The 25,638-nt window shown below is 45.0% G+C and overlaps 1 protein-coding gene and 1 long non-coding RNA gene across 7 annotated transcripts in view; one reads left to right on the top strand and one right to left on the bottom strand.

Moving 5' to 3' along the window:
* The window catches only part of LOC126866542 (uncharacterized), a 43,850-nt gene that overhangs the window by 14,211 nt on the left and 4,001 nt on the right, over positions 1–25,638 (bottom strand). The gene's annotated exons all lie outside the window — the stretch shown is intronic.
* On the top strand, positions 542–25,563 carry LOC126866561 (uncharacterized). 2 transcript variants are annotated; one of them, XR_007689923.1, is made up of 4 exons: positions 542–666; positions 7,434–7,830; positions 7,903–8,042; positions 21,433–25,563. It is a non-coding gene; the product is annotated as an uncharacterized LOC126866561 (long non-coding RNA). The 2 variants fall into 2 exon arrangements; XR_007689922.1 differs by lacking the exon at positions 542–666 and adding an exon at positions 4,522–4,737.

Raw genomic sequence — 25,638 nt, 5'->3', positions numbered from 1 at the left:
TATTAGCGACCTAACGTGGTTCGTAACGGTCGCTGTTCGTAACATGCGTGGACACATCACGGATACCAGTCGTTAATTGAAATTACACGGAATTGTGGAAACTGGTGCGCCGCGAAGCGCGATTAACGTGGCAGCCCTTGGCAAACAAACAAGAAAATATGATTATAGATGCAATCGTTCCCACCCAAGCGACTTTTACTTTTATACCTTGTTAATAGACCGACCTCGCTAAATCGCGGCACACATGAATCACACTTTCGTTTCGTAATACGAAAAGCTGCGTAAATCCTATTAAACCACCTATAATACCATCTATAATCATCGTGGTCAATTACCATCGCGTGGTCATCGCGAACAAACTATCTGCTGGAATTGTTTATCGAACGTGGCGACGATTACGAGGGCAACGCGCGTCCTCGTGGATGTACTTCGAGCAAGGAGACGCAGCTTGGCGCTCTTCCCGGTGTCATTGAAAGTATCAACTAGTCGCGACGAAGGTCACCAGGAAAAATCGAAATGGAGGAAAGTGAGCTCTCTGGACTGCGTGACGGGATCGACCTTGAAGAGAATATAGTTCAGAAGGTACGACAAAACGAGCATTCGGACGAATATCCTGGTACCGTTCTCTCGACCTTCCGGTAGACCGACGTCGACCTTGCCGCAATGGTAAGGCAGCTGATCCTTAAATATTTGTCGACCCTTTCGACCACGAATTCCTACGATTCTCCTTTTGGAACACGATCGCTTTACGACTTTCCTTTTCGGAGGAATGATATACGATACCGATAACCCATCTCGTCGTTGTTGTAAGGAATGCGACGTTGCAGTACTTACTGCGATATCGCATCGAGTCGCAATTCAATTTCCTCCGTAGCGGCGCGATCTTTTCTCCTGGCGTGAAATCGATTTCGCGTGAGGAATCCTCTTTCCTTAAGAGGGATAATAAGATTTCTTACGGATCTCGTACGATTCTGACATTTGCCTGGCGTTCGTATAAAATGTAATGCGATCGAGCGTCAGGGCCGATGACGAGAGGTGTTTCAGACGTTCTAGAAAGGCGAATAATATACTGATCCCGTGAATGTTCGCGCACTTTGGCCGCGATGGAGTAAATGTCAAATGAAACGCGGTCCCACCTTCGACGCGCGTTCCAATTTTTCGTCACTCGTGTACGCGTACATTCTCTGACCGTGCTCCTTGGCATTCTTTTAGTCGTTTGACCTTCGTTGTTAATATGTCTCCGTGTATTTTATTTTTCCAATCAACGCGAGCTACTTGTTATCGTTTGATCGACGTGTTAAGAAGCCTTCGCGGATTCGTAGGAGGGCGCGTGCTCGGCCAGACATTCCTCTCGTTAAAATCTTGATAATGGAGAATAAACGGGGGAGTGGCGGTCGTGCGCGGCTCATTGTGACGGAAAAATTACAAAACTCGTTGAACGGCCGAGCCGGGTTTCGCAAGAGCTGCGGTTTTCGGCGGGTTCTTTTTGTGAGAGAGATACTCGCTGAATTTTCACATGACATCAACCGGGGGTGGGTGGCAAAGAGAGGCGGGAGATCGTGGATGTAAAGTTACACCATTCAGCCTTATTGAATGTTGCAGAAATGTGAGAACTGTATTACCAGACAGACAACGTGGTCTCATTATCGCTCACAATAAAGCCATCCTGGAGGAACGCCTTCTTCGATGTATAGCTGAGAAATGATTACGTTGCGCTGATTATCGTAACGCGCGTTTTAACGAGCGCGCTTTACATCGGCAGCTACCGGACTTTTGATTTTAAATCGTTAACGATTTCGTGGTAATTGGAAAAACCGTGAAACTATAATTTAACTACCTCGTGTTCGCGTTTGGAATTCTCATATTTCAAAGCGTATGAAGCAGGACCAATCGCATCGGAGACACCAATTTGTTCGACACGAATGTAAAAATGGGATAAGTCGATCGGCAAACGTATCATCAATACCATGGAATCACGAACGTATTAACAAATATTTAACAATACAATATTTAACAATATTTACAATACAATTTAACAATATTTTACAATATAATTAACAAATTATCGTCGGCAACTTGGTACGCGTGAGTTTCCGTGAAATTAGTACCAGCGGTTGGTATTTTACCTAATCACGGTCTTGCTGGTCGTTCAAACATAATTCGGAAACCATAAAATCATTGTCCGTGCAAAACCAATAGGAGCGCCGACTTAAGTGACGCCTAAACATGTCGTAAAACTAGCAATTTCAGGGGTTTCCCGGAACGTGTCTAACCTTTGGTAGCAGAGGCGATAATAGTCGAAATTTAAGAAACAGATTGTTTCTCGGTACCGATATTACCGTAAATTCGTCCCTCTAACGACCTACGGCCATGTAAGGTGCCTATTTACCACCTATAACAAACTCGTCAGTCCATAAATTACGTAATTGCGACCTGTTAGAACGGCTAATTAGAATTTTTACACGCTGAGAATAAAGCTGGCTGAGTATGTAACGAAAGACGAGGATAGCTTTGCGAGACGCTGGAATCAGCCGTTGACGCATTACAGACCTCTCTAATCGACTACGAGGTAAATATCATAACGACAACCTAATAACATCTCCCACATTGCAAGGAGCTCGGTACTTGAATACCGTACGTTCCTGGGATCGCAGGATCACGCAACAGTTGGTCCGTGCAAAACGAAACGAACAACTCCTTCGAAATATGAAAACCAGGAGGACGATTTTCATCGCCACAACGCCATCGTAAACTTTCCGTTGCCTCGTAAATTACGCGGTTTACGATTGTGTTTTTAACGAGATACGGATCTTTCGAGATAAACGTGCATGCAAAAAGGGCTTCGTTCGAAAAGGCTACCGTCGAAGTTCGCGATAGCCGGGAACCGCGAAACGGGAAGCGATTTTCAGTATCGAACGGTGGAGCGATTCGCGTCCATAGTTTGCAAAGCAACGAGAGTCGCCGGGGCACTCTGTAAATCATAGGACTATGGTTTTCTAAGGCGTTACAAGTGGAAGTTTGCAGCGAAAGACGCGGGGCGAGGAAGGAACGACTTACGAAGCTAAGAGAAGTGAAAGTCATACGAATGGCAACGAGAGGGAGAAAAAGAACGCGGGAAGGAGGCAGGCCGAGAAAGAAGAGCGAGCGAGAGAAGTCATGATAAAAGAGTTAGCGAGTGAATGAGTGAAAGTGAGTTGGAATACCGAAGCGGGGCTTTAAAACTGGAACACGGCTTGCATAATATCGGACAGTTTAAACAGTTTAAGGCGCGTGCATGTCCGCGGTTACCGCGTGTCCACCTTGCCACTTTGCTAAACATATTGCACGGAAATTTGCTTAGAATTTCAAGCCGGACGTCTATTTTCAACGTTCGTTCCCATTAATTCTGAGAAGAGATCAAGATACTTCCGCGGTACCCATGGTCCGCCACTTGCAATTTCAATACGATTACGCAATCGAATGCCATATAGCACATCGATAATCCGTCCTTTCTTCGTTGCAGCTAATTCCATATGTAAGACTCGCTTGTTAATGCATTGTACTCTCGAGTTTTCCCATGATTAATAAAGGTCCATACAGTTGCGGCAAATTAAATACCTTCGTTCGCGATTGCATGCAACGCGAAGCAGCAATTACACCGTTCTAGACTGTACAAACCCGAATCACGTTTGCGCGAGCCCGGGAATGTAGCAACGTAATATCATAAGCATACTCCAGTTGCATTGAGTTCCCGCCAAATAAACTCGCAGTCGCGGAATTACAGAATTACATCTTGTTGGTACGATAAATTCAGATCTTAAACTTTTCCATTTTCAATTTTTTAAATTGTGCAACGGCAACGAATTACCGAGACGGTCTCTGTATTGAATAACACGGTCGATAGGTGACTCGGAACTTTTCCTCGTGACTTAGGCTTTCCTGTGTTCTTCTCCAACGATCCGGCACACGATCTCGGAATAATTTGATTACTCCCTAGCGATCGAAAAGGATTGCTCGATGATCGAATCAGCTGCGCGCACAATTACCGTCGAGTCACGCGTCCAATTACGCAAAGGAAAAGTGTATAATTATTATAGATCCAGAATGCGCAATCCCTAGTTTTTTGTAAGAACACACCAAAGGCAACGAATCTTGTCTTTGCTTCCCATTTATGGAATTCTCTTGTTTTGGAAGGGTGAACGTAAACTTTGAAACTGATTCCATCAGTCTCTTGGGTGGAGTTGATGATGAAATTTATAGAAATTGAAATATTTTGTGATCGTGTTGAAATTGAAAGACCCTGACAGAAGCGAAAGAAGCGAACTATCAGTTGCGATTGGGAAACTATAATTCCCGTATTAAGCTGGATCGTAAATCAAGGTAGGAAGAAATGTTGTCATTAACAAATGACATCGCTTATAAATTGAATGTAATTAACATAATCGAGTACACGTTACTACCGATTTCTACGCGGAAGCGCAGCAGTTTGCATCAATTTCGTGATACAGTTTCGAAGCCTGCTTACTCTATCTAACCGCTGTTAGTGGTCCCACCGATCAACGCCAAACTAAGCGGATTTCTCTTTCCGATATAGTTTCCTCGCGGCACGAACACCCAGATTGTCCGTGCACCGGAGCGGAATTTCGCAATCTTGATCGTTGTGTGCGCCAGCAAAAAGAGGAATTTGTGAATCGAGCAAACAGCGTGGAAAACACGGGCCTATCGCGTTGGCGGGTCATTCCAAGTCAGAGAACACGAGTAAGTACGATTCACGTCGTGAGTTGCTTCGAGTTTCATTGCCAGCCGCGATTGCCGCACAACGGATAGGCGCACTGTTAATTTCGATGTTTTTCGCATTTGGCATGGAATCGGAACGTTGGATTTCGCGCGATTCAACAGTTTTGCCGAGTATATCACGAAAAACGAGGAATTTCAAGCATCGCCTTCCTGTCGTTCTTGTAAATCTCGAGAATTTATACGACTCGTTGAATAGACTTCCGACTTCAACAGAGAGAGAGAGAGAGAGAGAGAGAGAGAGAGAAAGATACGAGAGTCTGTAAATCAAAGCATTTCTCTCGATCGACGCACCGCGTACTTCGTTCGAACGGTAAAACGAGCATTGCGTTTGATTCGCAATAAATTAAAAGCAGAATCGTTTCCGCGTCGATTTCACGAATACCTGTGACGCCTACGGGCTGGGAAATCTAACGAATATATCTGCTCCGTGTAACGGTTTTTAGGTTTCTTTGCGTGACTTTGGGAACCGATTCCCACTTTAAATGGAGCATCGAATCGTAACCGCACCGGTTACCGTCACCCGCTACACCCTGCGTTTTATTCAATCCGATACAGTCTTGGAACACGATATGATCGGCGACCATAACGAAACGGCTCATACAGCGCGTCTAAAAAACGCGCATGCCATTTGTTGTCTCGCGTTTCTCGTTAGGATCGAAGCCTTCTTCTTCTTTACGAATTACGTAGCCGTCCTTCGAGGACAGGCAGATCCGTTTATCTAGGAAGGATGAAAGATAAAAGGATTGAGCAATGCATAGTAACGAAGTGGAAACAGTGGATTCGGTGAAACATCCGTCGACCTTTCTCATTATTAAACGACGGAGAACGACCTCGAAAGGAAGGGACAAGTGGAAAACTAGCAATCACAGAGATGTGCATCGTGCTGTGTCTCCGCGCATGGGCATCGTATATGGTAATAATCAGAAGATGCATAATGCTTTGCGCAATCGTCTATCAATCCAGCCATGTGTTCGGATTAGGTGAGAATTAATCCTTTCGACATTGGGTGGACGAGTGAAAGGTGGAAATGTTCCCTGACGATTAACGTCGACAAGTGTCGTGCAAGCAAGCGCGTACGAATCAGCAGAACGAAGACGCGCGCCAATAATTAGCAGTAATTGCGAGAGTATTGTATTAGCGGTTCGCAATTAAATTCATAATCCCAGCGGTACAATTGCAAGATGGAACGTGACGACCGAGAATAACTTGCGACCCAGTTTCTACATCACGTGGACCAATTACGTTCGCCGAGGAAAACTTTCTTGGGGAATTTCTCTCTCGAAAGCGATACAGTTTCGTGGCATTGTGCGACCACCCGCTTTCGTAACACTTACGTTTTCATTTACGGACTGTGAATATTCGTTACAGCGACATTTTATCGCCGACAAATAGCTTTGTCGAGCTAACCATGTCGAGCTAACACGCGCTAAACTTTTCCACTTTAAGACGTTTCGTCTTTTGTCTTTTTCTTTTTCATATTCATAAAGGAAACTTTTAAAGGATAAGTCTATTAGGCAACTGATTAGCAAAAAAGCAAGAATCACGTACCACTTGAGCGGCGACCGAACAGGTGTTAACAGATTCCGATACGCAAGTCGTATCGTGAAACGACAAAGACACGACCTCGATAGTTGTGCCATCGCGTCCATGGAAACTGTTTTCTAGTCAGATCGACGAGATTCCCTCTACTCCAGCCGTAAACCGAGTATCCTCGGGTGAAAGAGAATTTACAAGGCCGCAGGCTTCTTGGTCAAGTGAATCGGTGTTTCTAGACGCGCGTCTTAGTACGTGGATGCAATCGGGTAACGGTGCCTCGTCCACTGGACGGCCTTAAAAGTGAAAAGACGCATCTGCCAAAAGAGGTGGCGATGAATACGAGGTCTCGTACTCGTATTTCCGCCTGTTTCCCTTCGATATTTCCCGCAGTAATTCCGTTTTACCTGGCGTACGGAACACGTAATACAAATAGCGTAATACAAATTGGATAGAACGAGACAAGCGCGCTTTCGTAACCAGTGGACGACTCGATAAAAGCGAAACACCGACCATAATTTAGCGAGATCGGCCAAACGAAGTTAGAAGACTTCCGCCGTTCTTCCAATCAACGATATCGGACTCTGCATCGACCGACCGTTTAATCGTATACCTTTCAAAAGTCTTTTTTCAATCAGCCTGCATCGAAGCAACGCGATTAAATCATTCTTTTAACGTTAACGTTAGTATGGAACGTATCAACTGCTAACTTCGAGTAGTTTATTTAACAAATATCGGTAGCAAAGACCAGCGCGCGAAAGTAACGCTCGCATATAATGGCTAGTTGCTTTTAACGATCGATTTCCACCGGAATATACCTACGTATTAACGTTTGAGAAGAAATTGGCAAGCTATCGAGTCGAATTCCCACGTGCGAAGCGGCTAATTAGAACGTCGCGTTATCGAACGGTTGTTCGGATTAGAAGTTATTGACCGACGACGCAACAGCGCGAACGTGACTCACAGTGACGTACGCGACGCGATCGGAAACATATTTTACGAAATAAAACTTTACAATCACGGGATGCCGTGGGATAGGCTGCGCGTCATTCCCCTTACCCTTTTACCCGTGATTAATCGTCTGTTTAAGAGAAAGACCGCTGAGAGATCGCGTTTGTTCGCAGGGCTGCTTGCAACTTCACCGATATACACGAATGCATAATGGTAACCAGTGAACGCCCCTCGCTCCAGTCTTCAATCCTGCGGATCACTTGGGAACACCTACTCACGATTCGCTGGATCCCTCGGCGTTATTAAAGATACTCCGACCTCATCGGCATTCGTGCCTCGATCCCACGATCTTCTCTCCCCTTACAAATCTCTTTCTACTTAAGTAGCGACCAAGTGCCGGAAGACGAGGTCGTTGATGCTGCGTGGGCAGCGGATTCACCGAATATTCAAACAGGACCTTAACCTTCCGCTTAGACCGTTAGGTAGATGAGCGCGCGAATCGTCGTGAAAGTAAATTCGTGAAGTCATAGCACGAGGAAGAGGAAAGTAGGCGTGAAAGGAGATACGTGAGTGAGTTTTTTTAAAACATTCGTAAATTAAGTTGCTGGATAACAACTTGCATAAAGGTACTCGTTGCGTTAGATGCGGAAGAAACCGCTATCGATCTGAGATCGGTGCAAGACGTCAGAAAGGCAGCGGCAATTCGCGCATAATCAAAGAGTCCGTATGAAAGAAGCGTATAAGGCGCTGCCGTTTCTCGAGATGATAGCATTGTCGAAGCGGTAAGTAATCAGTAGGTGGTCGAAAGCACGAATCACCGATTGTTTAACCTTGCAATTCAGGTTATGCAAAAATCGCGCGAGACGGAGAACGTAGAAAGCGGTTACCTCGTTAAGCACGATTATTACGTTCCGAACGAACACGTGATTAATTACTATGCCACGAGATTGACATCGAACGTTCGTTGCATCGACGAAGACAATTCGGAGAGATTACCTTGTGACGCGAGAGGAGAGTACAAAGAAAGTACGAAGACGAAGGGTTACGCAAGTTAACTTCTGACAAATATTAACATTCGAAGATGGAAACAAACCACCGCATTAATCCTCACGAATCACGCTCCGAAAATATATCGCGGTTATCGTTAAATAACAGACAAAACGTTTGTTGAAAAAAATTATTCCGCGGATCCAATTCGTAATTGCGATGCTATAGATTTGATCGCGTGAAATGCACACAGGCGTGGAAATGTACCGATCGGCCATGAAAGTTACGCAGTTATAGGGGCGTGTGCGAACAACGTGTTTAACCTTTGCTATTTCGATTCGCGTACAGCCACGAGTTAGAAAGGTGCAACAAGCGGGACACGGTGTTCGTTTCAAAATTTCCTGAGACCCATTCCCACCGTCTCCGTTCTAATTTTCATCTCGTGTCGTAAACAAAGCGAAACGCGCGCAGCCGCTTGGAATTTCCTTAGAAATTTGCATGAATTCGCGATTCCCTTTATCTCGCCGTTAACTTTCGACCGATTCGTGGCGTCGTGAATCACGACGCTAATATCGAAATCCGGGGCACGTAACGTCCATCGGAAAAGATCCTGAACGATGAATATCTCGTGCAAATCTTTCAGATAAATTACTCGTAAATTCGAAACGCTTGTTTCCATTGAAAATGACAAGCGAGGAGAAGAGAGGGATAGATGTCAAAATGTAGTTAATCTTGCCTTTCTACGCGTGACTCGAAACGATCACTTTGCGAAATTCTATGCTCTCAGTGGAACAAGAGAGCATAAGACTCGCGTGATGAAGCAAGTGGAAAAGGAAGGTAGTGATCAGGCGCGATCTGTTGTGCCCGTAAGTACTTGTAGCCGTGATTTCAAGAAATCCGACGTTCGGTATATCCGAAGTATAAACTACTATTGTACGCAAAGTTTCAACATCGGTGTCGTGTTAGCAAGTCTGTAAGTAGACCGAAATGCTTGATATTGACAAAGCAACGTTTGACCACCGAATTAATTTACGAGTGTTCGTCGAACCGTACCTACTTTCGGATATCTTACATCATCGTTATTTAGGCACATCTTTTACTATTCACGCTCATTTTTCTCAGCCTGTATCGGCGATATTTTAAACATGGAAGTTTCTCTTCGTTCCACAGGTCGACGGCTATAACCCAAATCGAAATACGAGTTTGCGATCACGGACTACGAAACGCGAGGAACCCAAGACGCTCTTCGAGTCTTCAAGACAGAACTATCGATAGAATGACATTATAGATTCTCAGTATGGCGCGTTAGTTGTCGAAGCGGTACAGGGCATTTTCCATGAGAATATTCCCGTGTATTAACTAGCCACGAACGTCCGCGAGGTTTCGAAAGCATCTGATCTCACTCTCGCTATCGCGGGCCGGGCATACCGTTATCTTTTTCGCGCTCGATATCCGATACGGTACGCTGCACACCCACGTAAACGCTCGACGAAGTGAAACACACGTCCGCGCGCTGTGTGTGCGGGAACGGGGTACGTAATGAGGTGAACGGTTCCAAGGGACAGACAGATACACATCGAGTGTGCCCTCGTCTCCTTTTTACTCGGTCGATGTTCCACGCTGTGGCCTCCAGAAAGAGAAGGAGAGGCGACGGAGTGTCGCAGAAGTCGGGTTAACATTTAGTAATCGACGAACGGCCAGAGAATTCGCGGAAATCGGAGAAGAGTACCTCGTCGTGGTTAAATACGGTGATAAACGTAGTAGATTCCTAGGGGCGACACGTTCCTGACCCGGATATAACTGAACGCACGAGTATCGTTACGTGGCTGTCCGTTTCGTCATTCGTAATACCAGGACGATCTTGAATGCTTTCGATGTCTCGTCGCGAGACAACCGCGACCGAGGAAAACAAAGGACGCGAAACTTTCTATGGAAAGCGGTGGTTCTACACGAGAACCCGTGCATCGGTTCTGCCGTTCTTCGTACGAATGGAAATTAACCGTTGTACCGTCGGTTATTATAGTCACTGAATCCTAAACATTACCTCTTTCTCGCGATTAATACCGTCTCGAAGTAACATTCAGACTATCTATTCAACGTTACCGCGAATGCTAGCTAGTAATCGGTAGAAATCAGCAACGAAGTTATCGGTGACAGCGATCTAACCGGTAATATCCTAATATCTTTTGCTTCTATTCGCGTTTCCTAACAAATACCCCCTCGATTCGATCTATCTCTCGTCCCAATTAATTTTCGGCACGCGCAACGTTCATTGTGTTCAAAGGCTGTGAAGGCTAGGAAAGCTAACGCTGTTGGCCAACCATTAGCCAGCCATCCTCGATTTAAGGTGAGGCAACCGATGGCCTGTAGATCGTTAGAATAGACGTAGTAACGCGTCGAGAGAAAAGATAGATATAGCTTATCCGAGGCGCGAGCGAGTTTCATTCTCGACGCTCCTGTTAAAACATGCATCTCTCTCGCTCTCGCGTCGACGTGGAAGTCACTGCACCCACGTAATCGACGTGCACACACCTACGTCTCGTTGTACGGCTTTCTGACTAGCGGATTGACTAGCCGCTGCCATGTAACGAGGTGAACGTTTGTACGCGGCCGCCTTCGATCTTGGTTTCAATCGAATCAGCTGACCACCGGGAATGGCGTGAACTGACTCGACGTTTCGCCGCGTATTGTCGAACTATAGCTCGAGTATGCTCGGAACGTTTCTTTAACAAGCGCGATACCCAGCGAAGGAATTCGACCAAGTACAATTCGCTAGACGAATGGTACGCCGATCATAAGGGATGCAGTGTTTTTCTACGAGCAGATATTAATTAGTGGGCGACATAAATGTCGTATGTGTAAAATTTTCTAAACTAGTGGACGGGAGATGTTAGCGGTAATATTTTTACGTAACTCGAATCTTGCCGACTCCAGCAGATTAAGAAAGGTGTTCACTCATCAAATGGTACGTAGTCGGTTATGTATCTTCGCGCGTAATCCGAGATTAACCGAGGCAGAAAGCGTCTGGCTCGTCGTATTATCTCGAGCACCGTGTAACGTAAAATGACATTTTTCCTCTTCGCGACTTTTCGACTCCTCTTGACAAGGCTATGCACACGGCAGACGCACGGTTACGCAAGGAGAACGGACAACTGGCTCGTTAAAACAATTGTCTTCGTACACAACCTTCTACCTGTTATCGATCCGATCGTTGATCTCGCGAAACAATTAAGACCGTGTCTCCAGATCGGTGAGACGGAACAGAGATGGTCTCAGCTTTAACGAATTTCTAGAGTCTTCTTCACGCATCGCGATTTCGTAATCAAATCATCGACGACGCGCGTATTTTCTTGCTGCGCGATTTCTTTTTTTTTCCCCGTTGCGTGGCTTTCTCCCGCGTGCAAGCTCCTCAGAAACGTGCTATAAATCAGACGTAAACCAAGTTTTGCGTTTGTAGACGCAATTTAAGACATCGTTTCCACGGAAAAGGAAAGCGAGCATCATCATTACTAAACATCATCGTCGGACGAAAATTGCGCAAATCTTACGTAAATTTTCAATGACGTTCTATCCAGCTGACCCAATGCGTCAGGAGCTATCCCTCTACTCGATTCATACGTTTTCTTTGTGCAAGCCGACATTTTTCAAATGAACAGATCAGATTCTATGGCGTTCACTCTTCTACGTAAAAAACATTTAGAACGATGCAACGATTAACGTAAGCACGTTCTTTTTTGTTCTCTCTATCTCATAGACTTGGTTCTCCGTGAAACGGTGCTCGCGAACCTTCGTGTATTTACCCGTATCTTGGTATTTCTATTAATAATGAAAAGTAACGCAGCGTTAGGCGGCGGTACGAGACTTGAACTCCTGGTTGAGCAATCAAACGCTGAATCGTTTCCAGGAGCCCGTTCGTCGAGCGATTAAACAGCGCGTGCAGGCGAGGACGACACAAAAGGCTTCGCTGTGATGCAACCGGATCGTGATGGAGAGCGTGATCGTGCGTTGAAAAATAGATCAAAGTCACGCGAGCGTGGATCGCGCAGGCTTCCACCCGTTTCCAAATCGGTGACGACCTTCGCACCATTTACAGCGAGGAACAAAAGCTTCGGAACGATAACCGCGCGTAACCGGTCGACCGACGTGCATCCACTTTCGTTCGCGCGTTACGATTCTGTCAACACCACACCTGAAGTTCATTATCATATTGTTATCGACGCGCGTCACTGGCGCCCCTTAATGCAGGTGCTCCTTAATTGGATCGGCGAGAACGATTACGTCGCGTTACGAAATCGCGACAATGTGACTGGAAATAAAATCGCCGAGTCGTTCTCGGGAATTAGAGCGTCTCCGATATTCGACGAGGAACTTATCGAATTGCCAACTTCCGCTTTCTCGAGGTGTCGCCAATGAGAAAGCGTCTCAAACGTGACACGCGTTTTTTGGATTTCGAGAAAACGTGGCATGATGCGATCGTGATCCGTCGATCGAAGGAGAAAAGAATAAGATACTCTCGATATCCAAACTGCGAGGTGTCGGCTTTGAAAAGAGGGTTGTCCGAACGCAGAACGCGCCAAGTCAAGCGATACGTTCGTGCCGAAGGTCCGGTGCAGCGATTTCACTTTCACGAGAGCGGGACGTCGTGTCCGGGGTCAGAAGAAACAGAATTCGGCGACAATCGCCAATTGGAATCGCGTTTGCGATCCAGAGAAAGGCTGGATACGCGTCCCAAGGCTGCTGGAATACCTACACAGGCGTTACCCGTTTCTTCTTGTCCGACTCGAACGCCTTGTGTACGTTCACTCACGGAACTGAAGACATTGCTGTCGCTGCCGCGGTCGATCGTTGCGATACGCGTACGTTGGCGAAATCATCGTTTCATTTGCCATTGTTTTGAACTTGTTCGACGTTGGACCATCTCTGTTGCCACGGGATTGCGCGAATATCCCGTGACTCAAAATTTGTCCTGCGCGAGACATCCTCACGTCCAATTCTCGCAACCATATGGTAATGAGTAGCGATGTCTACGCGGGGTTCTTCATTAAGATAACGATATGATTGTTCTTGATTTTAATAAGCGTGTCAAGATCTGCATCGATGCCTAAAAATTTCCTAACCGACGAAGTAAGTTGATGAAATTTTCGCGATGCAACGTTCCCAGGAGCGAAGGCGAACAACTGACCTTTCGTTCCCGATACTCCTTCCCTCTTGACTTACCAACTAAACGCGAACCAAGAGTTAACAGTGGAAAAATCACTCGCAGAGGGTGTTGCGATAGATCGCCGTCAAGATACGATATGCCTTCGAGATAATGTGGATAATTAGATGACAATTAGGATCGATAGCTCGGTGTGTTGATTAAATCCTGGGTTCGTGGGTCGATCTCGTGGTGTAATACACCGTGGTTATTTCTGCTCTTAATAGACTCCTGCTTCGTGCAATTCGCCTCTTACGTCCCGGCTGTATATCCGTTTGTAACGTCGGTGCGCAAGAAATAGCGGCCCCCGACCGAACGGAAAGGGATCGCTAATGCACTTCACGGTAAATGACCGCAAATTCAGATGGAATTGCCCGACTCGTCGATTTTTCGCGCGACTAGTTCCCCTGGCTAATAGTCTCGCTAACGATCAGCAAATTATGATTTATAGCCTGCCCATCGGCATACGTTCGATCGACTTTTCGATAGAATATTAGCTACACGTTCGAACGTCGTTTCGCGCGATTCTTCAACGGATCTACTGTTCGTGCCTGTAGCAGCGTAAATCCCTGCTGGTAAGGGTTTCATCGACCTGAAAACGAGTTCCAAGGTTGTACAGATGCAAGAGGCGTTGTTACCTAGACGTGAACTCTGAGACGTGAACGCCGCACACGCGCGTTCACCCGTGAATCCAGGAGAGATATCGCGCTTAAATACATAAGCGCCTGGTATACAATCGGCTGCGATCGCGAGCTGTACGTACGCTTATGTACGTAAATATGCGTACGTCTGTGTTAAATTATCACGCCGACTCTTGTTACGTGTTCATACAGCATGATCTAGCCAGGATCAGAGCTCGAGAGACGATAAAGCAACCACCGATCACGTACGAAAGATTACACCGTTTGTTAAGTTAAGAACAAAAGGGAAAAAATTGATGACGCGAATTATATATGTTCGTATGCGTAACGACGATACAAAAAGCGAGCTTCTCGTTGGCGGGCGATTTCTCAGGTGTTAACAGCGGCAGGTAATGGATCAGGAAAGAAACACGATATTCTCGCTTTCCATCGATCGTTCGGGGACAAAAAGGAATATCGTAATTGTGGTTTACGAGTTCGCATCGTAGGGACTTGGGTTCCGTTGAGCAAAACTAAAAAAGACCAGCCGGACTTTCCTGGGGAGAACCGGTAACTCGTTTGTGCGTGCTATACACATATTTCTCGATCGCGTACGCGTCATGATTTTTATCGTTTTTACGCGTTTCCACGGTCGTATATCTCGACAGGGGTCGATTTGCGAGGTGGCATCGACGCGAAACGAGTCGTACGATGCACAAAAGCAACAGGTCGAACGTCGAGACGATAGGCGGTCAGCGTGCGTCAGTATGTTCGTATTTGCCTCGATATACAGACTCTCGACACCGAGATACGTCCCTTCGATAGCGTTCTACGTCGAACGAGAGAGGGTCAGCTGAAGCCTTTCCAGACGCGAGAAATCCACCCGTAGATATATCGTTGACATGCTCCACGTTTTGCCTTATACGTTCGCGAGTGATCTGCACGAGTTTTGCTGCGTTGCGACACATTTCTCGCGAAACCCGTCCTTCCACCGCTGACTCCCGATATGCAAAGGTAAATCGTGACCTGTCCCGTTGGTTTCTTTTCAGACCAAAATATTTCCAGGCGTTCGTCCGTCGTTATTAACGTCGGTGTCCGAACGTGACGCCTGCGTTTCGCCTGAATTTCAATAAGAGAGTCAACCAGTCAGCGATCGAACTCCCTTTCGATCTCATTAGCGCACCGGATAAGCGCAGCAATGCCGAGAAACGCACGGTTCACCAACAAAAAATACCGCGTACTCGCGGCGCGGCACTCTAACGCGTATATTCTGCAATATAACTTTCTCCGTGAACGAACTACTTGCTTGCTGCCAATTCGGCACACCGATTACGTTCTGTTCCGCTATGCCGTCCATACAGTTCGCGCGGAAACATTTTCTTCGCGATCTCGTTAGATCATGAAAGTTATGTCACACGAAGCGTTCGATACAGACGCGGAGTCATGGGAGATTCCGCTTACCATCGAAGAAAAAGATTTATACTGGAAAGATACGTGCGATAACGCGTGCGCATAATCGTAATTACTTTCTCCGTTGGCCAGGTAAATCTCAACCGGAAGGATCTCGATCGCGTTATAAAGGTCGACGCTATTCATCGCGAAATGGAAATCGCTGACTCGCCGTCTCTCTTGCGATTTCCTAGTTTCGATCTCATTATTCCGTTACACGATGATCGAACGTCACCGCTCGTGACAGGAAATTTAACCGAGAAGATGGCAAACGCTCGTCGTGATAGGTAATCGCGTTATACGAATATTCGAACGTTAAAAATCGCGGCGTCACGGCGAGCACAAAGGAATTTGATCTTTTATTGGGAATGAAAAAAATTGGAAAAGAACACCAATGCGGGTGCGTGCGACGTTGAGAAGCCCAGTTAATCCGCCTTTCTACGAGTGGAAGGTCTGTCGTGCGTTCTAACACGCGCGCCGATTACGTGCCACGCGTGTTTCTTAATACTGTATACGGTTACCGTCAGATTTCCGTGGGAGTGTGCAGAATCAGTCCCACGGATCGATCAAGGTTTTACGTTACCGATCGCGGCCACTCGAGAAAGGAGCAATCGTCCTTCTCTTTCTCTAGTTTCGTGCCTTTTTGCTGTCACCTTTATCGTGCCTATTGTCCACCGATAGCTTCTGATAAGATCTCCTCGCTCGCCGAGGTCTTTCAAACCTTATGGTTCTTTTGTTTTTCGTAAGCAATTTGCGCAACCTTCGTGGGTAGCTGTCAAAGGGGTTATACGTTGCATGGCGCGCAGACTTTTATAAAATTTCTAAAAAATGGAAATTCTGTCCATACAGAACTCGGTGTAGCGAGAGATAGATAAAGACAGAGAAGTCGGTGGGTAGAGACGGCGGATCTATTTGAAATAATCGATAATAGCTCGTAACTAACATAGAATGTGAATATAAAGTGGCGCTTCGATGTTTCTGTTACTTTAAATTCCACGATGAAATCTCGGCGACTCTCGAAGGCGGATCTTCGTGGCTCGAACCTTTCGCAAAAACGTCTCAAAAAATGTATGCCACTTACATCTGTTACGTCCGATCTTATTTTCGCCGAACTACAGCCAGTGTAAGGAAAAAAGGACAATCGAGGGAGAAAAGGACAAGGTTACGTTCGTTGTAAGGCGATCTAGAAGCGAAAGAATCGAGATCTTATCTGCACGTTGCTCAATCTAAAAATTGTTGCCCGAGGGTGGCCGGAAACCAGAGCAGGTTTCGTAAACGAAGGTCAAATATTCGAGCAGCTATTCTTTCTCTGTAGTTCGTTTGAATGTTTGATTTATCGAGGCCGTCAACGTCGACAAAAATTTGCATAGGCAGCGAAAGGTAGGAGGCCTGCTTTTGAAGGTCCTACGTTCATTTTTTTACGTCTCGTCGAGCGACTGCATTTTAAACAAGATAAACAGAGGTTCTTTGAACTAAAAAGTTTCTATTCCACCAAAAAACCCGGTATTCTCAGCGGATCCTGTCGCCGAAAAAACCAGCAATAAGTTAGTCCAAAGTAGCACAACAATACCATCATAATGCCCGGTTTGTAAATTTCAAAGACATTTTTTTGCATACTGGACACATAAATCGTCTCGCGACATAATTTCCTTCGATCGCTATCGGATTATTCAAATCGCTTTTGTCGTCGAATTGATATGTATTTGCATCGTAAATTAACGCGGACGCAAAAAGTGAAATATTTATCATTGACAGACTGCGAGATATGGTACGATCGAAAGATTTGCCAGCGATAACGCGTGCGACTCTTGCCAAGAACGAACGAACAATTATAAGATTCGAGGGTGTACGCGTAACGGAATCGATTAATGAGATGCAGCAGAATGCACGAGCGCGTTATCAGGCCGGAACATTCTCAAGAACCACGAAGGAAATCGACAAGGACGCCTCGGACTCCGGGTTCAAGATATTTTTAGGTGGTTCGGAAATCTCAGAGCGCGGACACGTATGCTGCCCTTTCTCTTTCAGCTGGTTACGAGGACTTTGAGGGAAAGGACAAGACGTCGACCTTGAAGTGCAGACTACATTACCTTTTTTCTCATCGTCATAACGAAAATAGTGCGAAAGAAAGATGGTGGGTGGTACTAAAACTTAGAAAGAAACGCACGACGTCTGAACGAACGGGTGACGGCATTCACGGAGGACCAGCTTCTTCGATTCCAAGTTCTACGTCAGTTTCGCGTGGATTCCAAAATAGTAGGTATGCGTGGAAAGTGAAACGTGCCGCGCGGCGATACACATACCTTGAATTCCGTCGAACTCAGCGAAAGGGTGACGCAGAAGCTGTTTTTAAAAATTTATAGCGGCGCCAACCGAACGATCGGAATGTAAATCGTGCCACATCGAAATGAAGAAAAAATTTAACGAGTTGTCGTTGTTTTCTACGATGCCAGAAAAACAAGTTACCACGATCGGGCGACGATCTTTAATTTCCGCTAAAAAGAAAGATCTGACGCGAAGAAACGAAGAAGGAAAAGAACGCGGCTGTGTACACGGTTAAAACGCAATCACTCGACTACACGGTCGAATATCTTGGTTGAGAATCGCGCTGAATTCTTTTTCATGAATTCCTTAATTAATTAGACCACGCAACGTGAGCGCTAGCCCGATGATCACACGCTGTCTACGCCGCGCCGCAATGAAACTTTGTCTACACGATGAAAGTAATCCCACAAACGAACAGTCGTCTATGCGGAACGATTGCATTCCGTTTTTTACCAATCCGTCCGTTAGGCCGCCCGTGCTTGTTTGCTTTTACTTGTAAATCTTTACTCCGTAACACTTGTGCGACAGGAATACTCGAACGAATAGCATATCGTCACTGGGTGAACAAGAAATTCTCAACGACTGTGTTCCTTCCTTGATTTTCAGTTTAATTTACGAACTTTCTGCTATCTGTGCTTTCCACCGATCTCCTTCCCTTTGATGCTACTTCACACAAGCGATAATTTAAAACAAACAATTCGTTCTCGAGCAAGAACAATACTAAAAGCTTGCCAGATTATTTTGGTAACATTGTTTCGAATTCTCTTCAATTTTACTTGTAAATTACCGCTTATGTAATAGGACATCGAATGGCTGTGGGCGATTATTGGTTCTTTACGTGTAACGTGAATCGATTACACGCTGTGCTAATAATTGCAGAGGCCAGCGAGGAAGAGTTAAACCACAAGATCGCGACTGCGTTTCCTATGTGTTCGCGTCGAGTGATTACTCGATTGCATAACTTTATTAATACGAAGTAACTATTCGCAATCTTCCATTATTAGCGAATTTGTTAACCACAGAAATTCTATCTCGAACAAACTAGAGGGTAAGACGTCCCGAAGATATGAGAACAGCTACCATTACGACTATTATTGTATTTATCGACGTAAGATTATAAATTATTTGTTCCGAAACGCTAATCCCAGTAACACCAGAAGAAAACGTAATAAACAAGTAGTTATGAAATATCGAAGACAGCCAAACAGTACGCTGCCGCTTTCTTTCTCTCTAAAGTGTCAGTGAAAAACTGATACCGGATATTGACGACCTACATAGAGTAGTAGCTTCTTGGTTTTGCGAACAAGCCTTGAAAAAAACTTGACCGAATTGTTACAACACTCTACCATTAGCATTGTTATTAGAAAGAAGAAGAAAAAACAGGTAATCACAATTTTGCTTGGAAAAGTTGCTCGTGTGAAGCGTCTGCTGCGTAATCAAGCATCTATCACGCTGTTTTCGCTATCGTTCTCGACGCAAGCGCACGCTCGCGCGAATGCACGTGCGAAAGTCCCGTGAGTAGTAGGATTTCGCTGAGTCCCCAAGACTTTGGAATTGGTGTTGTTCCTCGCTTCGGACACCAACGACAGAGTGAAACTTCCTTTCTCGGCTATTTTCTGTACACGTGTCGCGCACTTCGTTTGCATTGATCGAAGTTTCCAACACACCAGACGACTATTGTTTCACCTAAATTGACAACTATACCGCGACTCGATTTCGTCAAAAATTATTCATAGAAGTTGCGGAAGAAGGAAGATTGACGCAACGCTGGGTCTTGTGACAAGCAATTAATTTTCATGAGCAAGTTGGTCGGCGTAATTGCGCTAATGGTGCGGCCTCGGTAATTGCATAAGAATTTCAACCACGAAACGTGGAATATTTAATTGTTAGCAAAGCTATCTGTCTAGATTTGGTCGCCTCGGGTCGCGGACGTTCGCACCAGTGAAAAGGCAAAGAGATACGGAGCGAGGATACCGTTCGAGTTGTCGAAGGAGAAGGTGAAACCTCGTTTCTCGATGTACCGTGGCTTTTCGAGGGCACGGGACGTAAGTGCGAGCGTACGCGAACGTGTATGTCCTTAATACCCGTTTCATTTTGTTTCTTCCCGCGTAACTCGTAAGAAATAGGACACGATGACGGAGATGCGCGCGTACATAGATTCAACGTAAATTGAGTGACCGTGCAAGCGACAGAATTCATTACGTACGTACGTAGAACTTAAATGCGTTCGATAAAAGATACGAGAATGTTGGATAAAAACGAACGTGCTCGAAACTGGATAAATATTTCAAACACAGAGCATAGAGCATCTTCGATAAGCGTAAGATCACGATAAATGCTCGCTCTTTTAGAATAACGATTTTACCAAGACGTATACGTTCGCTGTTCGCAACTGAAAGGTTAAACAACGGCCGATTGAAAAACAATAGCAAAATAACGGTGCATGAAATCGCACGTCAATATCTCGTAAGACTAATAGAGCAGACACATTACGCCACTCTGGTCGATTTCGAGATAACATCGAGAGTATATCGTTCCATCGAACAGGATCTCATTTACGACGTAGGTAGACGATTGTCCGGTATTAAATCATATTGGACAAGCTTCGACATCCCTGACGACGTACGAGTGCGTGGGCGTTTCTTTGCGACGTGAAAAATGCTTGACCTACGACACCAACCATCCTCGACAATTCTCTTACCGATTCAACTTCGACTTCGAGCAGTAAATCGGTGCAAGTTGCGTTTAACGAGCTACGCACAAATCCTAACTGTCTTATTTATTGCCAGCCTCTGTCGAATCTCTTACTGCGGCTGATAGACGACGTAAGCGAAAGTTTCGTCTCCTGCATACGCAACGACTTTCAGAAATTTCACAGATAGACTATACAGAAGGCGAATATTTAATCAATCGATGGTTAATGCGATCAAACACGCGATTCTTGAAGCTCGATTGAGGCTAGCCTTATTCGGAGGAATCGACGAGTAGGGGAAATAGCACGATGACGCGATGACGGAGGATCTTGGATGTTTGACATTTGATAATCGGTGATGCCGTCGCGATAGGTATGGACGAGCAAAGACTCTACGAAGGTGAGTACTTTGATTTCGGTCCTCGGATAATTTAAACTCAAGTTCAAGCTGAATTAGCATCGTCGTTATACACACGAATGAACGGTAAAAGTGGTTATTTCGAGTATCGTAACGTGTAATGATCCTGGTTATTTGCGAATCCAAATATGGATCCTGGTTCATCGATCGATCGTTCGGAGCTGTTAAAAGCGATAGCTGGTTCTACACGTATTATTATGGTCCTCGGCTAGTCATTTCCTCTACGTATTGTTGCGAATGTTTTACGACGCGAACACAGACGTTACCGCTGCGTTCGTAATAGGTAACAAGGTGTGTTAATACCATCTGGTGCTCTTAAATTCAAGAACTTAAGAACGTGATTTGTACTTATGTTCGTTTACATAATTCGGCGAGATTTACGGTAAAAAGTGTCGGTAAATAGAAGTCAGAAGGAATTGACACAAGCGAGGGTCGCGTATAGCATGTCTGTCATGATCGTCGAAACTCGTTGTTGTTGTTGCAGAGATGGCTACGAAACCAGTCGGCGGTCCAAGGATAATGGCGGCTGAGGAGTCGAGGAACTGATATCGGTGCATTGGCCACGGTAAATTCTCTTGGTAATTGGCGAGCAGCGAGAGCTACAGCGAAGACATCGATGGATAATGCGGCGCGGCGAACGTAATAGGCAACACGGCGCGGTTCATGGCATAACCTATGTACGCCGTGGTAAATTCTCTCGGTAATTGCGAACAAGAGGCAGAGGGTGTGGGTGCTGATGGAATCCCGAGGGAAGGATAATGGCCGGAGAACGTTTCGCCGCGACACAAAGCGGCGAGTTTGCTGGTACTCGACCGGACAGATCCGTTCTCCGCGTGTATGCTAACAAACGGAATTACAAGCCTGCGATATTACGATATCGGATACCCTCGAGGAATACTTTGTCCGATGTGGAATTCTATCCTCGCTAAACTTCGCCCTCCCTGGTGTAATACCGTGAAAAACATCGAAACGTATGGGCATAATAACCGCGACACGGCGGTCGTCGATGAGAGTGAGAAGCAATTTCCCGTGAAATCGATGGATAAGTCGCGAGCCGCCGTTCATGCCAGCACCGATACGCGATTTATATTATATTCCTAAACTTACCATAAACACAGGACGCTATGATTGGCCGTATAACGGACGACAAGCATCACAAGCGAATTCCTGTAATAATTGCGAGACAGAAGTGCAGTGCGGGTGCACTTGGAATCCCGGAGAAAGGATAATAGCCGTGGAACGTGTCCAGTCGCGGTTTGTATCGTATTCCTTGAATATTGGACGAGCACGTACTACTCGAGCTATCGGTTTTAATACGCCGCGCGAACATAATTTAACCATCCGACTGTCGGCGGATAAAATATCGTCGACTGGCTTACACGAACGCTTGTAATCCGGCCTTTTAAAGGAACAGTATCGGCGAATTAAAGTCGCGAATACCTATGTGATCCGGTTAAAAGGGGGATTCTGTTGGCGAAACGATTTGTTCCCCGCGACATACGTTCTATCAGCGAAATCGTCTCCTTCCTCGGGAAATATTGTAATAATTCGAACAATCGTTCGGTAAAAAAGAACGCGATGGCTGATCTGGTTAATGTCAGAGAAAAACAACTCGAATTTCCGATAATTGGAACGATCACCGAGTAGGTTTCTCTTTTACTCGGAATTCTACAACCCGAAAGTCATACGAATTTTAGCGAAATAATTTGCATTGCAGAAAAAGATCATTGTCTTCGGTTGGGAAAAATTACTTGTAAAAATTTGAATCTATATTTTCAAATGTTTAAACCTTCGAGGAGATCGACTGGAGATCTAGCACAAGGCGCATAAATAACTCGAAGCTGTAATCGTGAACAAAGAAACGATCACGACCTCCTATCCCAAACGATAATGGAAAAGCTAGGGAACCGTGAGGTAATTCATACTCTTTTTTTACAAGAGTACCGACTCGAGAGGTTTCCTCAAGCCGCACCCTGCGCCACCCAAACGTAATCTCGGTAATATTTCTAACCGAGCCCTTGACGCCGAGGTTGAGATTGGGGGCGGATAAATTACGGGGCGTAAACTGCATCCTGACAGTAAATTACTCGATAGCGGTAGACGATACCGTGGAACGTGGCGCCTACGCGTGAAACTACATCTACTTCCATAATCCTAGGACCCTTGATCCGCAGGATTCCTGCGAGAATGTTACGAGGATACCATCGCGATTCCTATCTTTTGTCCGATAAATTTCCTTTTTTCTCGCGGTTCTGAGAAATCTCGACGTCGATCGACCGAGAAAGACGATGGTTTAATTGCCAGAATAATATTATATTCTTAATTTCTACGCATAGGACGGAATCTATTTCAATTTGTCCGTGACTGAAAGAGCGAGAACAAATCGGAGAGAGATTGAATAAATTTGAATACTCGTAGCTGCAGGCACGTGGCTGCGCTCAGCTGTTTTCATGGATAACATCTTCGTCATCCCGCGTAGCGGTGTATTTCTAGCGAGAAAAAAATATTGAAACCATCGTCGAAGGTCGGATTCCAGTGAATCTCTGCGTTCTATTAACGTGTTATCGCCGCTGTATCTTCGGGAAGTTACGATAAAGGTTCGCTGGCGAATGGCGCCATTCAGCGACGTATAATCGTTATACTCTCTCGTGTTGTTGCAACAAGATGATTCAATCGTACGTTAAATGTCGCCGATGTTAACTTTTTTTTTTCAACTTTTCGATAGCTTTTTAAGTAGCTCGTAAGAAATGCGTCACGTCGTAAATTAAGATCTCATAGACTTCCCTAGAGCGAACGTAGCTGAATCGAACGTCACTCCTATAATTTTTACAAAAGCATCGATTTCCCAACCGGTATAATTATATATCGCTCGCGGTATCAAAGTTCACAGGCGGCTAGAACCAACGGCGGATGTACGTTAGAGCGTGCGCGTTCCTTGTTAACCGATGGGAATAGATTTCTGATTCTATCCACAGTCGCGGCGGGCGTCTCTTGTGCTAAGAGAGCACCGCCAGCAAACGATTTCGCAAATGGATCGTTTCCACGGCGAGCCCATCAACCGTGTTACCGAAATCTACCACGGTTGTTAATATTTTCTTTTGTCTGCATCTAAGTAATCTTTGAATCGAGTCGTTTCGTTCATTTAATAATTCAGATTAATAAATCGAATCTCTTCTGATACGATCGTCACGGTTCACCGAGGCACGATCGATCGTCAGTTTTGCAATAAATTTGTTAGAGATCGTTTGTTGTCGATCGATTCCCGTTTACTCGAGAATCGACAGGATTCACGTTCCGCCGAAGCTTTCGTTTCCCTCGCGAGAACGTAAGAAAATGATTTCGTTGTGAACAGACGATTTGTTACGGCAAGTAATTTTTGGCAATCAGTAAACAGCATTGTTACTTGTTACTCGATTACAAGCGGTTTCTGTTGATTGTCCGTTTCAACGATCGACGGGGAGAAACTCTTGCAATCGAGGTGCTGGTAGGTGGATTTCGCATGCGAAACAACCGTTTTGCGAAATCCTGTTACGGTGGCCGCAGACTTCAACGGAGGCGCCTAGGTGAATCGACGAAAATTAACAACCGCGAAATTGGATTGAATTTATTAGTACCGGATTACGACGAAATATTTCAAACAATCAAATTGGAAATCTGCGAGTTGTCCTAAATAATTCTTAGTCAACTTGATATGCAAGATCAAAAAATGGATAAAAGAAGAAAGTGTAAAGAAATCCCATTTGTGAAACTAAAATGATATTTCCTTAAGAAAATGTTCAAAATATTTAAAAAGGCATCGAGTATTCTCGGCATCTCTCGATAAGAACCGCTAACGAGTAGCAGATTTTTCCCAAAGCAGTCCAAGCGAATTAAACCAAACTGGCTATTCGAGGAAGCATTTTAGAACGTGTCACCGTATTTGGGGTTCGATCGAGAAGGGAACCGCCGTGAACGTCGAGAGAGAAAAAAGGATCATGCGCACCCTTGGGGCACGCCCTCAGAGATCAAAAGCATTTTGCTTGATTTCCGCGTGTGCCAGTTATTCAACGATCCAAACATTACGTAAACTGACATTTTCGCGGCTAACTTAAACCAGTCAAAGAGTGCGCTGATCGGTATGCCATCAACTAGGAAAGAATTATTAGCAGAATTAATCTTTTTGGAAACTTTCTTCACAGCGTTGTCATTGAATAACGAATATTTTATCTCGTAGTGGAAATATTAAATAAATAAACAAGTATACTTTAGAAATAAAGTTTGTATATCATAATTCTATAAAAAAAATTGCGAATGCATATTTGTTTTCAAGTTCTCTAGCAAATTTTTTCCAATATTTTTATTCTAAATTTATTTCGAAACCCATTCCGAAACTAGTAAAATATCACTTGTGCATTATGTAACGTAAGCCGTAAGCTATTCAAGATATTTAAATACAAGTTTGTGTCGCGTTGCCGTTCACCACTTCGTCTACGATCGGTTTTCCTCTTCGACCTTCGAGAGTGATTTAAAGACGCTGGCGCGAAATACGTTTCGCGCGAATCGAATTTCTGTATGAACGAAAGCGCGAGCATTACTTAGAGCCTCGCGAAAAAATTGAGCACCGCAGTTCCAAACAAAGAAAGAAAAAATACCAATTAAGCATTCGATACAAAGCAAAAATTAAAATCCAGATGTCAAAAAACGATATCTG

This window comes from Bombus huntii, chromosome 6 (genome assembly GCF_024542735.1).
Source record: "Bombus huntii isolate Logan2020A chromosome 6, iyBomHunt1.1, whole genome shotgun sequence".
Classification (NCBI taxonomy): Eukaryota; Metazoa; Arthropoda; class Insecta; order Hymenoptera; family Apidae; genus Bombus; species Bombus huntii.
The sequence above is the reverse complement of the archived record's forward strand: the minus strand, read 5'-3'. Positions and strand labels throughout refer to the sequence as shown.